General features: G+C 35.5%; 1 pseudogene; it reads right to left on the reverse strand.

The window, feature by feature from the left end:
- Positions 1–513: 513 nt before the first annotated feature.
- On the reverse strand, positions 514–1213 carry LOC118522488 (stathmin pseudogene; annotated as a pseudogene).
- Positions 1214–12345: the final 11132 nt, after the last annotated feature.

Below are 12345 nucleotides of genomic sequence, written 5' to 3' on the forward strand. Positions count from 1 at the left end.
TGGTTTAGATGGTGAATGTTTTTTTCCAGCAGCACTATGCAGTTTTATTAACCATTCAAGTACAGTAGCATCTGGTAAGATCAGGACAGAATTGGGGTTTAAAAGTGAACAGAGGGGTGCCTGGGTGGCTCAGTTGTTAAGCATCTGCCTTCGGCTCAGGTTATGATCCCAGGGTCCTGGGATCAAGCCCCGCATCGGGTTCCCTGCTCAGCGGGAAGCCTGCTTCTCCCTCTCCTACTCCCCCGCTTGTGTTCCCTCTTTTGCTGTGTCTCTCTCTGTCAAATAAATGAATAAAATCTTAAAAAAATAAATAAAAGTGAACAGATATTCAGCATCTAACAGTTTGAAAGAAGCCACTATATACTCTTTCCACAAACATGTTTTCACACAGCCAGTATGGTACTAGCCACTAACCCAGAACGCCAAGTGTATTGAAGTAGAAAAGATGCAACAACAAAAATAGCTACATTAGAAAGACTTCAATACTTGAGAAAAAGAGTGCAACACTCAGTTTTTCCCCTTTAGCCCCTAAAACAACATCATACCGTCTAGATCTATCAATACAGTCCTACATCAGCTTCTAGAATATTTGTCAGGAAGGCAAACATAAAATGACACTGGCCAGTACAGTCTTTGGGTATTTGGGAAGGGGAAGGGGAGAAAGTTGGTTCTCAGAACAAATTAGTCAGCATCAGTTATATCAACAGGATCTTTGGATTCTTTGTTCTCCTACACTTCTTCAATGTGCTTTTCCTTCTCTCACAAGCGCTCCAGTTTGGCAGCCATTTGTACCTCCTGATTCTCTTTGTTGGCTTCCATTTTGTGGGTCAGTTTTTCTTCTGCCATTTTACTGAGGTGGTTCTTTTGTTGCTTTTTGAAGCCTTTCTTTCTCATGCTCTTGTTTCTCAACAAGCTGCTTCAAGACCTCAGCTTTATGGGACTTGTATTTTTCTTCTGCAGCTTTTAATTTCTTCTGAATTTCCTCTAGAGAAAGATCCTCCTTCTTTGGAGGGGAAATGGGGAATTCTGGGATGAATTCTTTTGGTTGAGGGCTGAGAATCAACTCAAAAACTTGGCCTGAGGCATGCTTCTCCAGTTCTTTCACTGGGATATCAGAAGAAGCCATGGTGAAGAGCAGACAAGAGGCTGGCAGTGCATTCTACAGAATCCACTGGCAAGGAAAACCATGCTCAGTCCGAGCTGCCTGGCCATATTCTCCAAGGTGGTAAATTTTATATTATGTATTTTTTTATCACAATTTAAAAAACTTTAAAAATATGATGTGGTTTTTCAACTCTGTGTGTAGATTCTGATGTATTGATTAAGGATACGCCACAGTTTATTTCATAAATCATCTTGACTATAAAGACACCTTCAAAACTTTATCTGTTTCCTTCCTCCAGTAGTAGGAAGTATGTAGTCTTATTTTGCAGAAGGGAAAATATAAACACAAACAAGGAAATCCCTTTCTCTTCCATGTGGTTCATTTCCAAATTGCTTTAGAAATTGACTTAACTAAATCAATCCCCAGCTCTTCCTGACTCCAGTTGTTTTAAGCTTAACTTTGAAAGGGTCTGGAGAAGGCAAATGAAAAGGTCAGAATCTATCTTCTGCATCTTACCCCATTAGAAAATTTCTATCACTATGTGTATGCCCTTCCATTATAGGTACAGTACAATTTCACAAGATTTGTGAAGGAAAGTGAGGAATAAAAAAGAAATTCAAGTTGAAAGAAACAAAATCACATCTGAGACTCAGAAACCTTTAGAAGGCTTCTCTCAACTATTCTACTTAACATGTTTTCTTGACCTTGTTCAAGTTGCTTTTCCTTTTTTCTACAGCTGAAGATAACTTCATCTTTACTTTCTTCCTTTAGTTCTTTTATGCTTTATTTATTCATTCATTAATTCATTAGGCATTTGGTGCCTATAATCATTTTATAATGATTCTTTTAGGTCTTTAGTTCTTTACAACATCTCTGTGACATAAGGCAGTCTGTAGATGCAGTGCTATACCAGAGAGGAAGAAATGACCAGTTATTCTACTGTCAGTAAACTTGAGGGCCTATTGTCTGTTTATTATCACATGTACTCCAGTGATTGCCCTCTTCTGGAGTCTGTACTTCCCAATTTTCATAAGAAGCTATATTGGAACTATTTCATTAGATATTATAAAAGGTTAGAGAGTATGAGGCAGTAGGGAGAGGGTTTATTTGTAGTCTACCAGTAGTGTCTGATCTATCTCTGGTATTTAGAACAAACAGAATAAATCTTTTTAGTTATTGGGGATTATTAGTAACATTTCTTGAATGGCCAGTGGTGCATTATGGAATTTCTATTTTAACTGAGATTCCAGAATATTAAGGTAGAAAAGTTTTTTGAATGCCTACTTTTGCTAGGCATAGTCCTTTTTTCCTTATAATGTTATGATGTATGCATAATTTATTATCCTCTTTTATGTGAATAAGAGAATTGAATTTGGGTAACTGGCTCAAGATCATCCAGCCAGTAAATGGAAGGGGATCCAAACCTGGGATAATCTGTCTCTGAAGTGTCTCTAAGCTTTCTATCTTGATGACTGGCCAAATTTAAAATACTTACTAGCTACAATTTTATCTAAAGAGGAATAATTTTATGTACTATACCAATTTCACTTCAGGCATTCATAGATTGGCCCTTTTAACCCTTCTTTCTTGACATAAAGACATTTTCTCTTCATAAAGACATTTGCATGAAAATGAGCTAATCCATGTTGTAGTCCTTTTCTGTTCAATCCACATTATAGTGGTTTATCTGTTCACATTTTCCTTATTTTTTACCTGAAAGCATAAGCCTTGGTGTGCTGAAAGATGACAAATAAAAATTTGAACAAAACCCAGAGGAGAAAGCTGGAGCTAAGAGTCCCTGGAAACCAAAATGTGTTGAGTCAAGAGGAATGACATTGAAATTCGTAATTTTTTTTTTTTTTTACTGACAAGCACAGTGTCTGGGCATGTGCCTGTGGTGAAAGACATGGTAAAAGCAGGGATAGCTTAAGAGTTTGTTAGTGTGCAACACTTAACTTTTGGAAATCGTGCTCTACGTCATATGAAACATTCTTAAGTGTACCCACATGTCTCATTAAATGTAATATCTGCACAGTGAACAGGATGTAAATGTTTTTTATAGTTTTGTTTTTGAAATTATGTTTAGTTCTGATTTCTAAAGAATCATTGTGCTTACTAGAGAATTATTTTGAAATGAGAAATGAGACAAATTGTTCTGGGTCCTTAAATTGTTATTAGTATTAAATTTAACAATATATGAAATAAATATAACATTTATTTTGTGGAAATTGTTTTGTGTTTGGAGTCAGTAATTTTTGTTTTGCAAACCAGAACAATGCTTTTTTAAAAGGATCTTTATTGAGATACCATTTACATACAATTCACCCATTATATCTTGCAGCTCAGTAGATTTTAGTACATTCACAGATAAATGCTACAGTCACAACAGTAGATTTTAGAGCATTTTCATCACCTCAAAAAGAAACCCCATCCACTTTAGTTATTACCCTCCCTACTTGTTTCCCTTTACTCCCTCTTTAGCTCTGGGCAACCACTAATCTTTTTATCTCTCTAGATTTGTCAGTTCTGGATACTTTATATAAATGGAATAATATAATATGCAGTCTTTGTTACTGGATTCTTCTACTTAGCATAATGTGTTCAAGATTTATCCATGCTCTAGCATGCATCAGTAGTCTATTACTTATTATGGTTGAATAATATTTCCATTGTATGGATATACCACATTTTGTTTATCCATTCATCAGTTGGACATGTGAGTTATTTTCACCTCTTGCCTGTAATGAACAGTATTGCTTAAGTATTTGTGTACACCTACTTTCAGTTCTTTTGGGTATATATCAGAAATGGAATTACTGGATCATATGGTAACTCTGTGTTTAAATGAGGAACTGCTATTCCAAAGTGGCTGCACCATTTTACATTCCTACCAGTAGTGTATGAGAGTTCTGATTTTTCCATATCCTTGTTAACATTTGTTATTACCTGGCTTTTGATTCTAATGTTCTAGTAGGTAAGTGCTATTTCATGGCTTTAATTTATATTTCTCTGATAACTAATGATGTTTAGCATCTTTTTATGAGCTTGTATATTTTCCTTGGAGAAATGTTTATTTAAATATTTCACCTCCTTTTTTTAAAAAAAAATTGCTTATTTATCTCTCCAGTATTGAGTTGTAAAAGTTCTTTGTATACTTTTTTTGTTTTAAAGATTTTATTTATTTATTTGAGATAGAGAGTGAGAGAGAACATGAGCCAGGGGACAGAGGGAGAGGGAGAAGCAGGCTCCCCACTGAGCAGGGAGCCCGAGTTGGGGCTCGATCCTGGGACCCTGGGATCATGACCTGAGCCGAAGGCAGATACTTCATGGACTGAGCCACCCAGGCGCCCCATATATACTTTGGATACAAGTCCCTTATCAGATACATGATTTATTTTTTTGTCCATTTTGTGGGTTGGCTTTTTACTTTCTCAGTGGTATCCTTGGGAGCACAGACATTTCTGATTTTGATGAAGTTTAGTGTATCTATTTTTCTTTTGTTGCTTGTGCTTTGGATGTCATATCCAAGAATCTTCTCCAAGTCCAAGGGACTTATCCTTTGGTTTCTTTTAAGAGTTTTATAGTTTTAGAATTTTGTTGTTGATCCATTTTGAGCTAATTTTTGTATATGGTGTGGGACAAAAGTCCTATGTTTTGCACGTGGCTTTCCAGTTATTCCAGCTCCATCTGTTGAAATACTCACTATTAAATGGTCTTGGTGCCCTTGTCAAAAATCAGTTGGCCATAGACACATGATTTTATTTCTTGACTCTTAATTCTATTCCATTCATCTGTTTATCCTTTTGCAAGTACCACAGAGTTTTGATTACCATTGCCTTGTAGTAAGTTTTAAAATCAGGAAGTGTAAGTCCTTGTACTTTGTTCCTCTTTTTCAAGATTGTTTTGTCTGTTCTGGGTCCCATGTGATTATGTATGAATTTTAAAATCAGTCTGTCCGTTTCTACAAAGAAGTTAGCTGAAATTCTCATAAGCATTGTGTTGAATCTCTAGATCAGTTTGGGGTATATTGCCATATTAAGTCTTCCAACCCATGATCATGGATATTTTTTCCATTACAATTGATTTTTGTATATTGTCTTTGTATCCTGAAAACTTGCTGAATTCATTTCTTTTTTTTTTTAACATTTTTTAAATTTAAATTTAATTAATATATGATATATTATTGGTTTCAGAGGTACAGGCCTGTGATTCATCAGTCTTGTATAATACCCAGTGCTCATTACATCACATGCCCTCCTTAATGTCCATCACCCAGTTACCCCATCCCTCCACCCACCCTCCCCTCCAGCAACCCTCAGTTTGTTTCCTATGATTAAGAGTCTCTTATGGTTTGTCTCCCTCTCTGGTTTCATCTTGTTTTATTTTTTCCTATCTTCCCCTATGATCCTTGTTTTATTTCTTAAATTCCACAAATCAGTGAGATCACATGATAATTGTCTTTCTCTGATTGACTTATTTCGCTTAGCATAATACTGTCTAGTTCCATTCACGTAATTGCAAATGGCAAGATTTCATTTTCTGATGGCTGTGTAATATTCCATTGTATATATTTATATACCACATCTTCTTTATCCATTCATCTGTCAATGGACATCTGGGTTCTTTCCATGGTTTGGCTATTGTGGACATTGCTGCTATAAATATTGGGGTACAGGTGCCCCTTTGGGTCACTACATTTGTATCTTTGGGGTAAATACCCAGTAGTGCGATTGTTGGGTCGTAGGGTAGCTCTATTTTCAACTTTTTGAGGAACCTCCATTCTGTTTTCCATTTCTTTGAGTTTTAATCATTTTTTAGTGTATTCCTTATGATTTCATGTATATAGTATCATGCCATCAGTGATTGGAGATGTTTTACTTCTTTTCCAACCTGGATGTATTTTATTTCTTTTTCTGGCCTAAATTGCCCTGGCTTAAACCTCCAGTACAATGTTGAACAAAAGTGCTGAAAGAAGGCCATTTTTGTGTTGTTGCTGATCTTAGAGGGAGGACATTTAGTCTTTCACCCTTACGTATGATGTTAGCTATATGTTTTTTGAAGATGACTTTTATCAGATTGAGGCAGTTCCCTTGTATTCCTTGTTTGTCTTGTGTCTTTATCATGAAAAGTTACTAGATTTTGTCAAATGCTTTTCTTGTGTTTATTGAGATAATCATGTGATTTTTATTTTTCATTTTATTGATATGATGTATTACATTAATTGATTTTCAGATGTTAAACTAACCTGGCATTTCTGGGATAAATCCCACTTGGTCATGGTATATAAGTTTTTAAAAAATAAGTTACTGGATTCAATTTGCTAGTATTTTGTGGGGGGATATTTGTATCCATATTCATAAGAGATACTGGTCTGTAGGGTTTTTTTTTTCCTTGTGATGTCTTTGTCTGATTTTGGCATCAGGGTAATACAAGATGATGAGTTAGGAAGTGTTGCCTCCACTTATATTTTTTGGAAGAATTTGTGAAGAATTGGTGTTAATTCTTTGGTATAATTCCCTAGTGAAGCCATCTGGGCTTGGCTTTCCTTGGGTAGGTTTTGGTTAGTAATTCATTCTCTTCACTTATTATAGATCTTTTGAGATTATCTATTCCTTCTTGAGTCAATTCAGTAGTTTGTGTGTTCCTAGAAATTTGTTATTTCATCTAGATTATCTAATTTATTGGCATACAGTTGTTCATAGTATTGCTTTATTTATTATGTTTAAAGATTTTATTGATTTATTTGAGAGAGAGAGAGAATGAGTGGGGGGAGGGAGAGGGAGAAGCAGGCTCCCCACTGAGCAAGGAGCCTGATGTGGGGCTCGATCCCAGGACCCTGGTATCGTGACCTGAGCTGAAGGCAGATGCTTAACAGACTGAGCCACCCAAGTGTCCCATAGTATTCCTTTATAATACTTTTTTTTCCCCTATAAGTTTGGTAGTAATATCCTCTGTTTTATTTCTGATTCTAGTATTTTGAGTTTCTCTTATTTTTTTCTTGGTTAATCTATTTATAGGTTTGTCAAACTTGTTCATCTTTATAAAGAACCAGGTTTTGTTTTTATTGATTTTTCACTATTGTTTTTGTAGTCCCTATTTCATTAATTCTTGCTCTAATTTTTATTAATAATTTTTATTTTTTGCTTCCTTTAGATTTAATTTGCTCTTCTTTTTCTAGTGTTTTAAGGTGGAAGCTTAGGTGTATTATTTGAAATCTTTCTTCTTTCTACATATAAGCATTTGCAGATACAAATTTTTTGTTAAGCACTACTTTACTTAAATCCCATAAGTTTTGTATGTTGTGTCTTTATTTTCCTTCATCTCGAAATAGTTTGTTTTCTTACTTGATTTCTTCATTGACACATTGATTATTCAGGAGTGTGTTGTTTAATTTCCACATATCTGTGGATTTTCCTAATCTTTTTCTGTTGTTCTACTTTCATCCCATTTTGATTGGAAAACCTACTTTGTATTATTTCTATCCTTTTAAGTTCTGAAATTTGTTTTATGGACTAACATATGATCTATCCTAGAGAATCTTCCTTATGCACTTAAGAAGAATGTATTTTCTGTCATTGTTGGGTGAAGTATTATATAGATACCTGTTAAGTCTAGTTGGTTTATAGTGTTGTTCCACTCTTCTGTTTCCTTGTTAATCTTCTGCATAGCTGTTCTATCCATTATTAAAAGTTGAATATTGAAGTCTCCAACTATTACTGAATTATCTTTTTCCTTTCATATCATCCAGCTAATAACTTTTATAATCTCACTGTTTTAAGGCACTCAGATATCACAGGCCAAGATCACTATGCCTCTGGTGCTCAATGGAAAAATGGTGCAAGGTAAAATGTCTCCACTGACAAGGTCTGAATGTTTTGACAGAAATGAACTTATTTTGTCAAGATTATTTACTCTGGATTTGGACCCAGACCTCTGGATTTCCAGTGATCTAATTTCCAATGATTGAGGATGGAGGCTAAATTATGGCTGCAAGAAGAAGAGAAAGAGAAAGATTTTTTAGCTTACCAAATGTGAAAAACAAGAAGAAATTCAGTTTATGAACTGGGGGTAAAACGAGAGACTGACTTCTTCCTTATGTGTAGAGGCAACAAAACAAGAAAGGAATAAGAAATAATTACAGAATAAGGTAATTTATTGTTGGGGGGAAAACTGAGTAATTCACTGAGAAACTGTGTTTGCTTCCATTAAACCCACTTACCTTCTAGTCACTATTGCTGAACTTAAGAGTCTCAAGAGGTACAATAATGAAAACGTCCCTGGTCAAAGACACTCTTTATTTCTAAACAGGGCTTCTGTCCTGAATCTTTTTCCACTTTTCTTTCTTTCTAACCTCTTTTATGACTATCCCTTGAAATTACCATAAGACCTAGGTTTGGGCATCCAAATGAGGTTCTTTCTTTCTTTGAGGGTAGTACTCTTGTCCCCTTAGCTAACTGTGATCAAAGATGTCCCAAAACAAAAGGCTGGATCCCCAAATGTTTGCCAAAGAGAAGAAAAAATGCAGGATGTAATGCCATATTTCTATGACCCTTTAATTCCATCCATAAAATGTTCCATCTGTTTATACTGAGAAAGAGAGTGAGCTCAAGGCATCATTTCATAGTGGCTGTACCGTGTACCCCTAACGTGGCATTGTGCCTTGCTACATGACAGAACCTTTGCTTGCGGCATTTGAGGTGGGGGTGCTGCCGATGACTGCTTTGTCACTAACTCTGGCAAAGGGTCTTGTGGAAAAATACTGTGGATCTTATGAATTTCTTTTTAATATATTAGTGTTTAATAATACAACTATATCCAGTGAGTAATAAGGCTTAACAGACTTTGACTTCTTAGGAATAAACAATTTTTAAGCTAAAAAAAGAGTCTAATAAGAGTAGAATATATGACAAGTTAAGTTTTGACTAGAAGTTACTGTGAAGTAAAGACCTAAGTAATGAGGCCCTATTTAGGGTGGGCCAGTCAGAGAAGGACACTTCAGGGGAGTATCTGGCCCACCAGAAGGCATTAAGAGGGAGTTAAGTGCTGAGAGTTCCTCACAAAGTGACAGAGTAGAGGGTAAATGATGTTTGGAGGGAGCCAAAGAAAACTTTTCTTTTTCGTAAATATGCCTACAGCTAACTCTGCCTTGTTGACATTAAACTGGGCATCACCAATTTCTGGATCTTAAGACATATAAAAGTAAAAATGTTATGTATTCCCTAATTAATTTTTAAATAACACCATTTATTATTTTGGGACACTTTCTCAGATTGCATCAACCCATGACAGCAAGTAATGGTGGACATTTATCACTTTAAATGATCCAAATGAGCACTCCCTGTACTTCCTATACTGTTCCCCAGAGTTATTCAGAATAAATCTTTGGGAATGCAGAAATTCTATAGAACATTTACTTTGAGTTGCTTGTAGGACTTCCTGGTTTGAAACATAAGCCTTCAGAAACTTAGCAATCTTTATAAATAGTTTTAATGCCCCAAATGAAGCAATAATTCCAGGAGGGAGTATCCTTTTGGGGATTCTGATTGCACTCAGAGTTACCAGAGAGGTGCTATTGATCATGGAGATAAAAAAAAAATAACAAAAGCTCTGTTCCTGGAGCCCCAAGCTCTGTTAGAACAGATTGTCCTATATCTAGAGGCCCCAAGGAATGAAAGACCAGGTCTCTGGGCATTGTCTCCAGAGTCCTAACCTATGTTAAGACTGAAGGAGTTAAAGATTATCACAGGAAGTGTATGTGGAAATGTTAATAATTGTATGCGTGTTGGAAGGAAGAAGCAAGGAGGAAAGAAAGGAGGGAGCCAATTCCAGATCTTGTATAACTTTAAAGCTTGAACCTTTATTGAGCAAGTTAAAGCCAAATCCTCAGTCTCAAAATCTCAAGTGCCCTTTGAGTCACTTAGGACTTTGCTTAGAACATCAAGAAAAGATAAAAGAAATCCTCAGGCACTGCACCTGCTCATGCTTGATTCTTGTTTCCTCATATCCAAGATCTGAGGGATTATTTTTATGCTGGGTTAAGGTCTAGGGTAGGTTTAGGCCTGAGCTTCCTTCCATCTGCCCCTCCTGGGCTTCTTTCACCCTTCTTGGGTCTCTCTTGATATTACTCTTTGGGGCACTAAAGAGAGAACTGATCCCTCTGGCTTGATTTATAATCCCTTTGTTTCTCCCTGTGAGAATCAAATGAAGGGAATAAACTTTAATCCCCTTTAAAAATCATTTCCTCTCCCCTCTTCAACTCTCCCTTCCCTACTAACCCTTTCCCACAATGATGGTAATCATTATTATAATGCTGATGTAATAGTGAATACTGGAGGATCCCATTTCAGCACTGATCTACTGAAGGTCTTGTTCTTGAACTTGGATGAGATCAAGGGAGGCCTCTGCAAGGTCATGTCTCTGTTGCCATAGAAACTGAGAGGAGAAAGTTGTTTCAAATATTAACAAAACAGCAGTTTGGGGGTGATATATTTTTTCCCATGTTATGTTTTAGGAAATCATAGAATTCTTATGCCTTACAGATGAGAAAATTGAGTCTCAGCCAGGTTAAGAGACTTGCCTGAGGTCTCAAAATGGCACAACTCAGGCTTCTTGACTGACTAGTTTTCTTTCCACCACGCCATGGCTACCACTTAACAGTTTATTATTTTATGTTTTATTTATTTTTATAAAAGGTTGTGGCCAAAGGAATTTCCCAACCATAATGTATGATGTTAGTCTGATTCAGGTTAGAAGAATGAAGTCTTAGGAATGTTTCCTAGTAGAGAAAGAAGAGAAAGGAAGAAAGAAAAAAAAATTAGGTTAGGTATTATATATCAAGGACTATTTATAATAAAGAGCCAGTAGATACCACATGGTTGTTTCATTAAATACAGAGTCAATTTAAAGATCTACAGGGACTCCCTGAAAGAAAAGTATTGTGTCATTGGATTAGAAAAGAGCACTCACATGAATACAGGGTGTTTTTGTGTATTTGGTTTCTTTTGATCTTATTTTGGTTTGTAAAATACAGTACCTAAATGAACAACTTCTGGTAAATGACTTGCAAGGAGTAGGGGGTAACAAATGATGATGATCATGAAAAATACCCTTTAGTAAGATGAGTTTAGGAACATTGCGTATGCGTATTTGCCTTTCTTCTCTCCCACAACCCACTTCCCTCCTTCACCCTAAATTGCTGTCCAGAGGCAGAACCAATATGTATTTCTACTAATTGTATATATGTGTACTACATTCTTCACTCTCTTGCTAACACTGGGTACTATTAATTCCTAAATTAAATCTTAATTTACAGTTTCCTGATTACTAATGAGGTTGAGTCTATTTTCTGGTAATAGTTATAATAACTAATATTTATTGAGTGCATATACCATGACAATTATGAGTTAGAATATCTGATCCTTACATTGTAGATCAAAAGGCATAGAAGGGTCAATGACTTGTCCAAAGTCACTCAGCTAGGAAGTGATAACCTAGACTTGAATCTAGATGGTCTGAGTCTAGAGCCATGCTCTTGAAAATTATGAGTTATGTTACCTTTTTTTTGTATGTTTATTGTTCATGTGGATTTCCTTTTATGTGAATGATCTATTTTTCATATCCCTTGTCCTTTGCTTTATTTACATAGCCACTTGATGATGAAATTTTATTACATAAATGAGAGTGGTTTTTTGTCATTGTTGCTGTGTTTCCAATGCCTTGGACCTGTAGCAGATCAAAAGAACCAACTTGTAGTAGATCAATAGGAAATGACTTTAATAATTTTTAGAAATTCTTTAGACTTGTAAAATGATGTAGCAAACCATTGGGGACTATTTTATGTTTTGTTTAATAATGGAGAAATTTCTGGGCCTTCATTTTCAGTGCCTCAAAATGGTAATTTAAAATGTTTATAATATTTTAAAAATGAATATTTAGTGGTTAGGCCTACTTAAGACATTCCTAAATCAAGCACTTAAAAAACTCAACTCTTTATTTTTTTTCCAAGGAGATGTAGTTGCCAAGAATATTTTAATCTATGAGAATATTGCACAATTTTAATTGGCAGAAAACATTTGTACCAATCAAGTTAAAAATTGCTTGAGAGAGGCTTCCAACAAAATTGTCAATCTGAGATGTTGACTTCCTTTTTCCCTGTTGAAATAGTGAAGGTCACACGTTCCAGTTAGTATGTTTTGGTTAGTTTTACAAAAATGAATACAGACCAACTTCTGCTCTTTCTC

This window comes from Halichoerus grypus, chromosome 4, assembly GCF_964656455.1.
Source record: "Halichoerus grypus chromosome 4, mHalGry1.hap1.1, whole genome shotgun sequence".
In the NCBI taxonomy this organism is placed as follows: Eukaryota; Metazoa; Chordata; class Mammalia; order Carnivora; family Phocidae; genus Halichoerus; species Halichoerus grypus.